We start from the raw sequence: 11,700 nt of genomic DNA, 5'->3' as shown, positions 1-11,700 counted from the left end.
AGAGAGAGAGAGAGAGAGAAAGAAAGAAGGAAGGAAGGAAGGAAGGAAGGAAGGAAGGAAGGAAGGAAGGAAGGAAGGAAGGAAGGAAGGAAGACACAGATTCTTTGGGGAAAATATCTTACCTCATATTCAGAAATGTTTAGAAGATATGATTTGAAGGAGACATGAGTTACTTCCAGTTTGGGACTTGAATCTTTCTGAATGTTCCTACCATCATGTCCCTACCTATATAATAAGCCATACTAGAAACTATTCTCTACAGTAATAGTTCCTACAATTTCTTTGATGCCATAAAACATTGGAATAATGCATAAAGGAATGGTGTTCAGAAGCAGACGAAAGGGAGAAATAACAGCATGTGGTTAAGGATAAGCTTGCTTTACTTCGATGTTGATAATTAAGTGTAAGAATGACGAGATCACACAATGTAGTTGCAGTCAGCTGAGTGGTCAGAATTACACATTGCCTAATCCTCATTGTTCTGCCTGCTCTTAATACTTGCATGTAAGTAAAATGGTATAAAAGTGGATTGGAAAAAACTGAACCTGCCTCAGCCTCAGAACTGGCTGGGGTCATGCTACAATGTTGTCTACTTGTCTTTTTTCTTTTTAATCCTCACTCCTGTGCTGGAGAACCTATTGACTGACTGAGCAGGCTTGGTCACACTAGCAACAGGAGGTCCCCTTCATCCCAAATTCTTATGTTATAGCATTTAGAAGCACGGATAGCAGGCAAGTGAAATGTGCAGAATTGGACTCAAAGTCAGGGTAGGCTGCATCCATTCAACCAAATCAGATTTCAAGAGCGATATGCATGGGATACGATAAGAAGTGTAATAAGCATAAAAGACAAAGATATTACAGATGAATGTCTGGGTCAAAAAACTCAGAGCACAAGTTAATTGAACCATTAGGTTATATCAGAGTAATTAAACTAATTGTCGTGTACCAATCTGAGGCTTTTGCTTATCAATGATGCTGAAAAGATCAAGAAATATCATAATATATAGTACTATCATATATTTAATATATAATAATGTTATATGTTATGTATTATGCATTATGCCTTATATATTATACATCATATATGTTATATATGTTGTATATTGTATATTTTATATATATACATTGATAAATATATGTAATAATTATATACATACATTGATAAATGTTTATCTTAATGCAAGACGTATTATATAATTGTATATTAATTACATGTCATGTAGTTTACTATAATATATGTAAAATTATAAAATATATAATAAATCATATGTTATGTATAATATATAGTATATAACATAAAATAAGTTATAGTGTAATGTAAATTAGATTATGCTTATAATAATATATTTTATATAATATATGTTAATTTATAATTACGGTATATGTTATATGTTTTATGTGTTATTTATGATTTATTAAGCCATTGATATTTATTAGCATATTAATAAATAAAATGTATTATGAAATTAAATATCAATACAGTAGTGTCTATATTTAGACAATATACTCATATATATTATATAAATATATTATAATATCTCATACATTACATATATAAAATAATGTGGCATATATAAAACTATGTTATAGGACATATTATGTATTCACATATATTATATATTATGCTGTTATTTATAATATATAGTGTTTTATATATTATTATAAATATCTAATTGTATGCATGTATATAATTACATTTTAGAATTATATATACATTTCCTGAATCTGGAGATACCTTAGGATTCTGGGGCTTAAAATGTTCATTTTTCTTATGATTACTTGAGATGAAGAAACTGGGGTAGGGACCTCTTAGTATATAAAGAATGAAGGATCATCACTGACTCTTTTTGAGCATTGAATTTGTTTCAGGCCAGATATATCATCATCATTTATATTTTGCAACATAATTATACAGATAACAGTAAACCTTCTCGGGTCCCAGACAAGTTAAAGAGAAGTGTGGATTTTAGTGTTTTGGGTTTGCCATGAGGGTTAATACCCTAAGGCTCTGGACCATGATATCAAAAGACAGTGGTCTTTTGATATCATGCTCCTCCTGTTTGACAAATCCCTGCTGCCAGAGGCTAAAACTTCACCATACTTGAGTATATAGCTTAACCTTCAAAGAATAGACAGCTTTGTGAAATTAGCACACTGAAAAAGAAAAAAAAAAGCACATGAGTATTATATTTAATAGTGTTTGAAGGCATGGGTTTTAGACATTTTTAGACCTTGACTAAGGTCTTGATTCTACTATTGTCTCTCAGAGGATCCCGAAATACCTCTCCTGGGCATATATCCAGAAGATGTTCCAACAGGTAAGAAGGACACATGCTCCACTATGTTCATAGCAGCCTTATTTATAATAGCCAGAAGCTGGAAAGAACCCAGATGCCCCTCAACAGAGGAATGGATACAGAAAATGTGGTACATTTACACAATGGAGTACTACTCAGCTATTAAAAGGAATGAACTTATGAAATTCCTAGGCAAATGGATGGACCTGGAGGGCATCACCCTGAGTGAGGTAACATATTCACAAAGGAACTCACACAATATGTACTCACTGATAAGTAGATATTAGCCCAAAAACTTAGGATACCCAAGATACAAGATACAATTTGTTAAACGCATGAAACTCAAGAAGAACGAAGACCAAAGTGTGGACACTGTGCCCCTTCTTAGAATGGGGAACAAAACACCCATGGAAAGAGTTACAGAGATAAAGTTTGGAGCTGTGAGGAAAGGATGGACCATCTAAAGACTGCCATATCCAGGGATCTATCCCATAATCATCTTCCAAACGCTGACACCATTGCATACACTAGCAAGATTTTGCTGAAAGGANNCTGATATAGNTGTCTCTTGNGAGNCTNTGNNAGTGCCTGGCAAATACAGAAGTGGATGCTCACAGTCAGCTATTGGATGGATCACAGGGCNCCCAATGGAGGAGCTAGAGAAAATACCCAAGGAGCTAAAGGGATCTGCAACCCTATAGGTGGAACAATATTATGAACTAACCAGTACCCCAGAGCTCTTGACTTTAGCTGCATATGTATCAAAAGATGGCCTAGTCGGCCATCACTGGAAAGAGAGGCCCATTGGACTTGCAAACTTTATATGCCCCAGTACAGGGGAACAGCAGGGTCAAAAAGTGGGAGTGGGTGGGTAGGGGAGTGGGGGGAGAGCATATTGGGGACTTTTTGGATAGCATTGGAAATGTACATGAGCAAAATATCTAATAAAATAATTTATACACACACAAAAAAAATTGGATAAATAATTTGGGTATAACTGTTGGAACCGTTCCAAGTACAGAATAAAATCATTGAAAAATGCAAGGTCTAGTGGATATTAGCCCAGAAACCTAGAATACCCAAGATATAACTTCCAAACCACAAGAAAATCAAGAAGGAAGACCAACTCGTGGATACTTCTTTCCTCCCTAGAATAGGAAATAAAATATCCATAGAAAGAGTTGCAGAGACAAAGTTTGGAGCTAAGATGAAAGATGGACCATCCAGAGACTGCCCCACCCGGGGGTCCATCCCATAATCAGCCACTAAACCCAGACACTATTGCATACGCCAGCAAGATTTTGCTGAAAGGATGCTGATATAGCTGTCTCCTGTGAGGCTTTGCCAGTGCCTGGCAAATACAGAAGTGGATGCTCACAGTCATCTATATGATGGAACACAGGGCCCCCAATGTAGGAGCAAGAGAAAGTACCCAAGAGCTGAAGGGGTCTGCAACCCTATAGGTGGAACAACAANATGAACTAATCAGTACCCCCAGAATTCATGTCTCTAGCTGTGTATGTAGCAGAAGATGTCCTGTTTGGCCATCAGTGGGAACAGAGGCCCCTTGGTCTAGCAAACTTTATATGTCCCAGTACAGGAGAAAGCCAGGGCCAAGAAATGGGAGTGAGTGGGTAGGGGAGCAGTGCGGGGGGAAGATATAGGGGACTTTTGGGATAGCATTTGAAATGTAAATGAAGAAAATATCTAATAAAAAATTAAAAAGAAAAAGAAAGAAAAATGCAAAGTCAGAGGAGGGTACTTTATTTATTATTGTATTTTAAAACATATTTCAGCTTTGCATATGTTTTTGTTTTCTAGCAAACCAAGTTTTTCTTATTTAGTTCTATTTATGACCCAATAACGTGCAAGAGAAATATTGAACATACTTACACATGATTATTTCTCACCATGATTTTCTACAGAACACTGGTGAATTACTAATTTAGTTACTCTCCCACATACTTTCATATATCAGAATACATTACACTCTGAATATGGGAAATTAATGGAGGCATATTTTCATTACAAATGTTAATTTTCTTATAAAGTATAGTAAAATGACCACATAGAAAAATATCTTAGTATGATGAGATACATATTACAGTGTCAGAGATGAAGTGTGGAGAGGCAGGGGCCACTGTGTTTCTCAATGCCAGTTAAGGTTCTGCACCTGTGTATTAGAGATGCTAAGTGTTATTTTGCCTAGAGATACTTGAATAGTACCTTGGAACACAGAGACTCTCTCTCTCTCTCTCTCTCTCTCTCTCTCTCTCTGGAGCAAAAGTTAAGACAAAGTGTTTGCAGTCCTTAAAGAAGGAGTGGTTTTCCTCACCTGTAACATGAACATCTGTCTGTGCCTGCTGTGAGAGGAAGGACTAGAAGCAAAGTGAGAGAAAAGTGTTAGCTGCTTGTGATACTGAGTACCAGGGTCTGCCTTCTGACTGAGTATCTTATGTGTTCTAGTAACATGCAGGATATTTACACAAACTATCTTGTCATTTTAAAAATAGAATAAAATCTCAGCTCTTTAATAATTCTTGATAAAATGTTCTTTCAAAAAAATTTTAAATGCATTTATGTGTGTGTTATATAGTTGGAATGTTCACCAGTTTGGCAGTTAATATCTTACTCTGGATAATACAGAGTCTGCACTGGGCACCCTGAAATTCTGGACTAAGAGTATAACTTCTGAACTAAACACCTTCTCTACACCATAAATTAGCTCCACTAGAATATTGCAAATAGTTCTGTGAAAGTATACAGACTTTATTAAAAATTATAAGCAACAAAATAACTCAGGATGTTTAAATCCCAATTCAGTAATATAGAGAACATGAAAAACCAAAGCAACATAGCTCCTCCAAAAATTACTAGTCCACAGTAATGGCTTCCAGTTGGAGTGAAATAGATGAAATTTCTGACAAATAACCTAAAAGAATGATTAATTGTATGTTCACAGAAATAAAGGAAGAAATAAAAGTCTTAATGAACCCCAAGAGAACACAAACAATCTACTGAAAGAAATAAGGAAGTTTATATACTATATGAAAGAGGAATACTATATAGACTAAAACCAAAGTGAAAAAATAAGAAAAGTCAAATAAAACTCTGCAAAAGCCTTATCAGCAGAGTGGATCTGGAGATGACAGAATATCAGAATAAGTGGGGGAAAGTGGTGAATTAAATAGAATAATGCAATGAAAACAGCGGCAAATTATTAAGAAGGTAGAGCTTCCAAGACTTTTAGGACCCTATGAGAAGCCCAAATCTAAGAATCATGGGGCTTGAGGAAAAAAGAAGGCAGAGAATAAGTATTTTAAAAAGGGGGGAGGGAAAAGAATTACATTTTAAAGGTAGAGAAAACATTTTCAATAAAATCATACAAAAAATTCTGAAATTAGAAAAATCTATGTCATTCCAGATATAGCAGAAATTTAGAATACCTAAAAGGTAAGGCTAGAAAATAACTATTTTCTCATTATATTGTAACCAAGTCACTAAGCATATAGACCAAAGAAAGCATAGTAAGAGACAGCATTAAGTCCCATGTAAAAGCAGGGCCATGTGTGTAACAGCAGACCGTAAAAGTCGACAAAACTGTGATGGGCCAAATGAATTTATGAGCACTAAGTCAGCTCTACAGAATATGCTAGATGAAATCCTTTAGACTGAAGAGAAAAACAAATCCATGCTTGAAGGTTTGTCTTAGTCAGCCCTTGTATTCCTGCACATAACATCATGATTAAGAAGCAAGTTGAGGAGGAAAGGGTTTATTCAACTTATACTTCCACATTGCTGTGGATCACCAAAGGAAGTCAGGGCAGGAACTCACACAGGGCAGGAACTTGGAGGCAGGAGCTGATGCAGGCCATGGAAGGGTGCTGCTTACTGACTTGCTTCCCCTGGCTTGCTCAGCTTGTTTCTTATATAACTCAAGACTACCAGCCTAGGGATGGCACCACTCACAATATATTGAGCCCTCCCTCGTTGATCACTAATTGAAAAAATGTCTTACAGCTGGATCTAATGGAGACATTTCCTCAAAGGAGGCTCCTTTCTCTGTGATAACTCCAGCTTGTGTCAAGTTGGCATGCAAAACCAGCCAGTACAAAGCCATAAGAAAAATAAATTACACCTGAACAATAGTTAAGTAAGAGTAGAATGTAGCAACTCCAAAATCAATAAAATGGCAAGTGTTAATAATATACACTTTACAATAACAATGAATATCAATGGTATCAACTCTTCCAAGACAGTGATTCAGATTAGCAGAATTAATAAAAAGGCAGCATCTTCCAAGAACTATACTCCATTAAGCAAGAAATACTACTGTAGGAAGGAAGTGCAGGACAAAATATTCTAAGTAAATAAGGCTAGAAAATAAGTGAGTATTGTTGTTCTGGAAAAATATAAGTAATGAAAAAGATTAGTTAAAAAGATATAAATCACTTCAAAGTGGTTAAAGGAATAATCCATCAAGTGGATATTATCTTAAAATACATAGAAAATGAGGCTTGGTGCAACCAACTCATAAAGCAAATGTTACCAGATATAAATTCACAGACTAACCCCCCCCCCGCCCACACACACTCAAAGAAAGAAAGAAAAGCACATGAATTAAATGATATCAACAATTATGTAGATCTAACAGGCATCTACAAACATTCATCTAAATTGCAAAATAAACAGCAAGCCATGGAACTCTCTTTAAGATAGACCATGTGCTATGAAAATTAAATATAAAATTTGAATAATTACTGGTAATTGCTGATTATGACGATATACAACTACAAATAAACAGGAAAATTTAGAGGATGCACAAGTTTGTGGACATTAAACAACACACTACTGAATAATGAATGAGTTGTTGAAGAAAGCAAATGGAAATAAAAATTCTAACAATTGAAGGAAAATGAAAACCCAATATACCAAATCCTAGGAACAATCATAAGAGGGATGATTTAGCTCCAAGTGCATACGTAAAGGAAGCAGAGTCAGATGATATATTTAAAGTCACAACTTGAGGTATTCAAAATGAGAAAACAGGGAATCATGAAGCTTCACTCTTTCTTTAAAATGAACAGGTACTTCATGGTTTCTTGGAATGAGAGGTTTGCAAGCAAATTCACCCAAGAGGATTAGATGGCAGGAAATAATCAAACTCAGGGCTGAAATCAACCTAGTAGAAAAAAAAAAGAACTATAGAAAGAATCAACCAATAAGAAAAATAGTATAAAGAATGGTACTCATATATTAAATTATAAAAGAATAGGCAAATTGGAGGAGTGTGAGTAATTTTTATATTACACCTTTACTTATAATCCTAAGTCTTAGCATGTGAGAGGTTGAACTTTTGGTACCTTTATGACAATACATAATGACCCAAGAATTAAAGTGAATCTACTTATTTTTCTTCTTCTTTGATTCTTTCTATAGTTCTTTTTTTTTTTTTTCTACTAGGTTGACTTCAGCCCTGAGTTTGATTATTTCCTGCCATCTACTCCTCTTGGGTGAATTTGCTTCCTTTTGTTCTAGAGCTTTTAGGTGTGCTGTCAAGCTGCTAGTGTATGCTCTGTCTGGTTTCTTTTTGGCAGCACTCAGAGCTATGAGTTTTCCCCTTAGGACTGCTTTTATTGTGTCCCATAAGCTTGGGTATATTGTAGATTCATTTTCATTAAACTCTAAAAAGTCTTTAATCTCTTTATTTATTCCTTGACCAAGTTATCATTGGGTAGAGTGATATTCAGCTTCCATTTGAATGTTAGCTTTCTATTATTTATGTTGTTATTGAAGATCAGCTTTAGTCCATGGTGATCTGATAGGATGTATGGGATAATTTTAATATTTTTGTATCTGTTGAGGCCTGTTTTGTGACCAATTATATGGTCAATTTTGGAGAAGGTACTATAAGGTGCTAAGAAGAAGATAAATTCTTTTGTTTTAGGATAAAATATTCTGTAGATATCTGTTAAATCCAATTCTTTCATAACTTCTGTTAGTTTCAATGTGTCTCTGTTTAGTTTCTGTTTCCAGGATCTGTCCAATGAGGAAAGTGGGGTGTTGAAGTCTCCCACTATTATTGTGGTAGGTGTAATGTGTGCTTTGAGCTTTACTAAAGTTTCCTTCATGAATGTGGCTGCCCTTGCATTTGGAGCATAGATATTCAGAATTGAGAGTTCATCTTGGTAGATTTTACCTTTGATGCCTATGAAGTGCCCCTCCTTGTCATTTTTGATAACTTTGGGTTATCAACTTTATTAGATATTAGAATGGCTACTCCAGCTTGTTTCTTCAGACCATTTGCTTGGAAAGTTGTTTTCCAGTCTTTCCCTCTGAGGTAGTGTCTGTCTTTATCCCTGAGGTGGGTTTCCTGTATGCAGCAAAATTTTGTGTACTGTTTACTTAGCCACTCTGTTAGTCTATGTCTATTTATTGGTAAATTGAGTCCATTCATATTAAGAGATATTAAGGAAAAGTAATTATTGCTTCCTGTTATTTTTGTTATTAAAGTTAGGTTTCTTCTGTTCTTGTGACTGTTTTATTTTATGTTTGTTGAAGAATTACTTTCTTGCTTTTTCTAGGGCATAATTTCTGTCCTTGTGTTGGAGTTTTCCCTTTATTATCCTTTGAAGGGCTGGATTCATGGAAAGATACTGTGTGAGTTTGGTTTTGTCATGAAATAACTTGGTTTCCTCATCTATGATAATTTAGAGTTTTGCTGGGTATAGTAGCCTGGGCTGGTAATTGTGTTCTCTTAGGGTCTGTATAACATCTGACCAGGATCTTCTGTCTTTCATAGTCTCTGGTGAGAAGTCTGATGTAATTCTAATAGGCCTGCCTTTATATGTTAACTGACCTTTTTCCCTTACTGCTCTTAATCATCTGTCTTTATTTAGTGCATTTGTTGTTTTGATTATTATGTGTCGGGAGGAGGAATTTTTTTCTGGTCCAGTCTACTTGGAGTCCTGTAGGCTTCCTGTATGTTCATGGGCATCTCTTTCTTTAGGTTAGGGAAGTTTTCTTCTATAATTTTGTTGAAAATATCTACTGGCTCTTTAAGTTGAAAGTCTTCATTCTCATTTATACCTATTATCATTAGGTTTCGTCCTCTTATTGTGTCCTGGATTTTCCTGGATGTTTTGAGTTAGGATCTTTTTGCATTTTGCATTTGGATGGTTTTGTTCAATTCCATTATCTGTTTGGTTGTGTTTTTCTGTAATTCTTTAAGGGATTTTTGTGATTTCTCTTTAAGGGCTTTTACCTGTTTAGCAGTGTTTTCCTGTAATTCTTTAAGGACTTCTACCTGTTAGCAGTGTTCTCCTGTATTTTTTAATATATATATATATATATATATATATATATATATATATATATATATATATATACTGTAGCTGTCTTCAGACACATCAGATATCATTACAGATGGTTGTGAGCCACCATGTGGTTGCTGGGAATTGAACTCAGGACCTCTGGAACAGCAGTCAGTGCTCTTAACCACCAAGCCATCTCTCCAGTCCCGTGTATTTCTTTAATTGAGTTGTTAGTGCCCTTCTTAAAATCTTCAACCACCATCATGAGATATGATTTTAAATCCAAGTCTTGCTTTTCGGGTGGGTTGATGTATCCAGGACTTGCTGTGGTGGGCATACTGGGTTCTGATGATGCCCAGTGGTCTTGGTTTCTGTTAGTAAGATTCTTACGTTTGCCTTTCACCATCTGGTAATCTCTGATGTTAATGTTCTAGCTGTCTCTGGCTGGAGCTTGTTCCTCCTGTGATTCTGTTAGTCTCTGTCAGCACTCATGGGAGTCTGTCTCTCATCTGAGTCCCAGTGATCAGAGCACTCTCTGTAGGCAAGCTCTCCTCTTGAAGAGCAGGTGTCCAGAAGTCTGGAGCTCTTATTTACCTCCTAAGTCCTGGGGTTAGAGCCCTCCCTGTAGACAGACTCTCCTCTGGCAATGAAGGTGCCCAGGGGTCTGGGTCTCAGCTCTGCCTCCTGACTGAAGATGAAGGCCCTAAGGGACCCTGTCCAAGAAGCTCTGTTGTTTCTGCAGCCTATGTGCTCTCCAGTGATCCTGAGGTCCTAAGTGTGCTAGGAGTCCTGTGGAGTGGAGAGTCCTCTGGAGACCTTTGTGCCCTTCGCAGGGTTCAGGAGGAAAATGGCTGGGCTGGCCCCAGAGCACAAAGTATCTCAGTGTCTGGTTTGGTGGGGTTCCTTTGTCCCTGTTCCTGCTGGCACAAGTCCCTCTGAGATTCCTTGGAGCTGATGTTGAGTTCCACTCACAGGTGACCCTGAAGTCATGGAGGTTCTGGGTATGCTAGGGGTCCTGCGGCGTGGAGAGTCCTCTCAGAATCATATATTCTTAAAAAGACACCAGGTATATTCCACTAATCTACAATGACTCAACATGATTAAGTTCACAAAGACCCAATTTCTACTTAAAATCATATTACAAATATTACATATTACATGGAGACATGAAATTGGGGAGGACACAGCTCAACTCAGTGTGTTGCATTCTCTTTATTCTCTGTCTTCAACTTCAAACTAATCATCGTCTACACCTGCATACCTACCTAGCTTTCCCTCTCTCTTGTAACATGCACAACTAATTTCTTCAGTAATTTAAAAGTTTTACCAATGCCATAGGGAAAAAATATAATTTCTACCCTTAAATAATAAAGTTATAAGAGAATATGTGGACTTATTAATGTCTACTGTGGCATTTTATATAAGAAATTGTTAATTTTCAAATATTTTTACTCATGGGATTTATGAGTAAGGTGCTAAACACTAAATTTATATTTAGATTAGTTTCTGTTGATGACTATGCTGATAGGAGAGTTCCTGTGACTTTGAGCTGAAGTGTGCAGGACTGTTTACAGACTATTTTTAAATAGAAACTTATATGAAATGATGATTTTATCATATCATAATAGCAGAAATAGATTTAGCTCAATCATTAACCACATACAAATACATTTAAAAGAAAATCCTATGCCAAATGTCATCATTTCTAATCCTCAGGTTCACAGTTGCAGAATGACATCTTAAGACTTTTCACTTGCTCTAAAATCATAAACATTTAAGTGTCAAACTTCAATTAGTGCTAACACAATTGAAATGGGTATTTTCTTCATAGATACCTGTAGTAACCCAATCAATGTCACTTGAATTGCTGCTGTTGGACTCCCATCTAAATAGCCTATGATTTTCACTGTTTGTCACTGTAAAATGTAGATCAAATACCATGATCATTTCTAGGAGGGAACAAAGAAAATGAGACTTCTACACAGGCAAAATGTGATCATGAGATTACTTCATGGGTCTTCACTGTGCCACTTCTTAGAATTGGGAACAAAACACCCAGGGAAGGAGTTACAGAGACAAAGTTCGTAG

Source organism: Mus caroli, chromosome 12, assembly GCF_900094665.2.
Source record: "Mus caroli chromosome 12, CAROLI_EIJ_v1.1, whole genome shotgun sequence".
Lineage (NCBI taxonomy): Eukaryota > Metazoa > Chordata > Mammalia > Rodentia > Muridae > Mus > Mus caroli.
Note: the sequence above shows the minus strand (reverse complement) of the source record.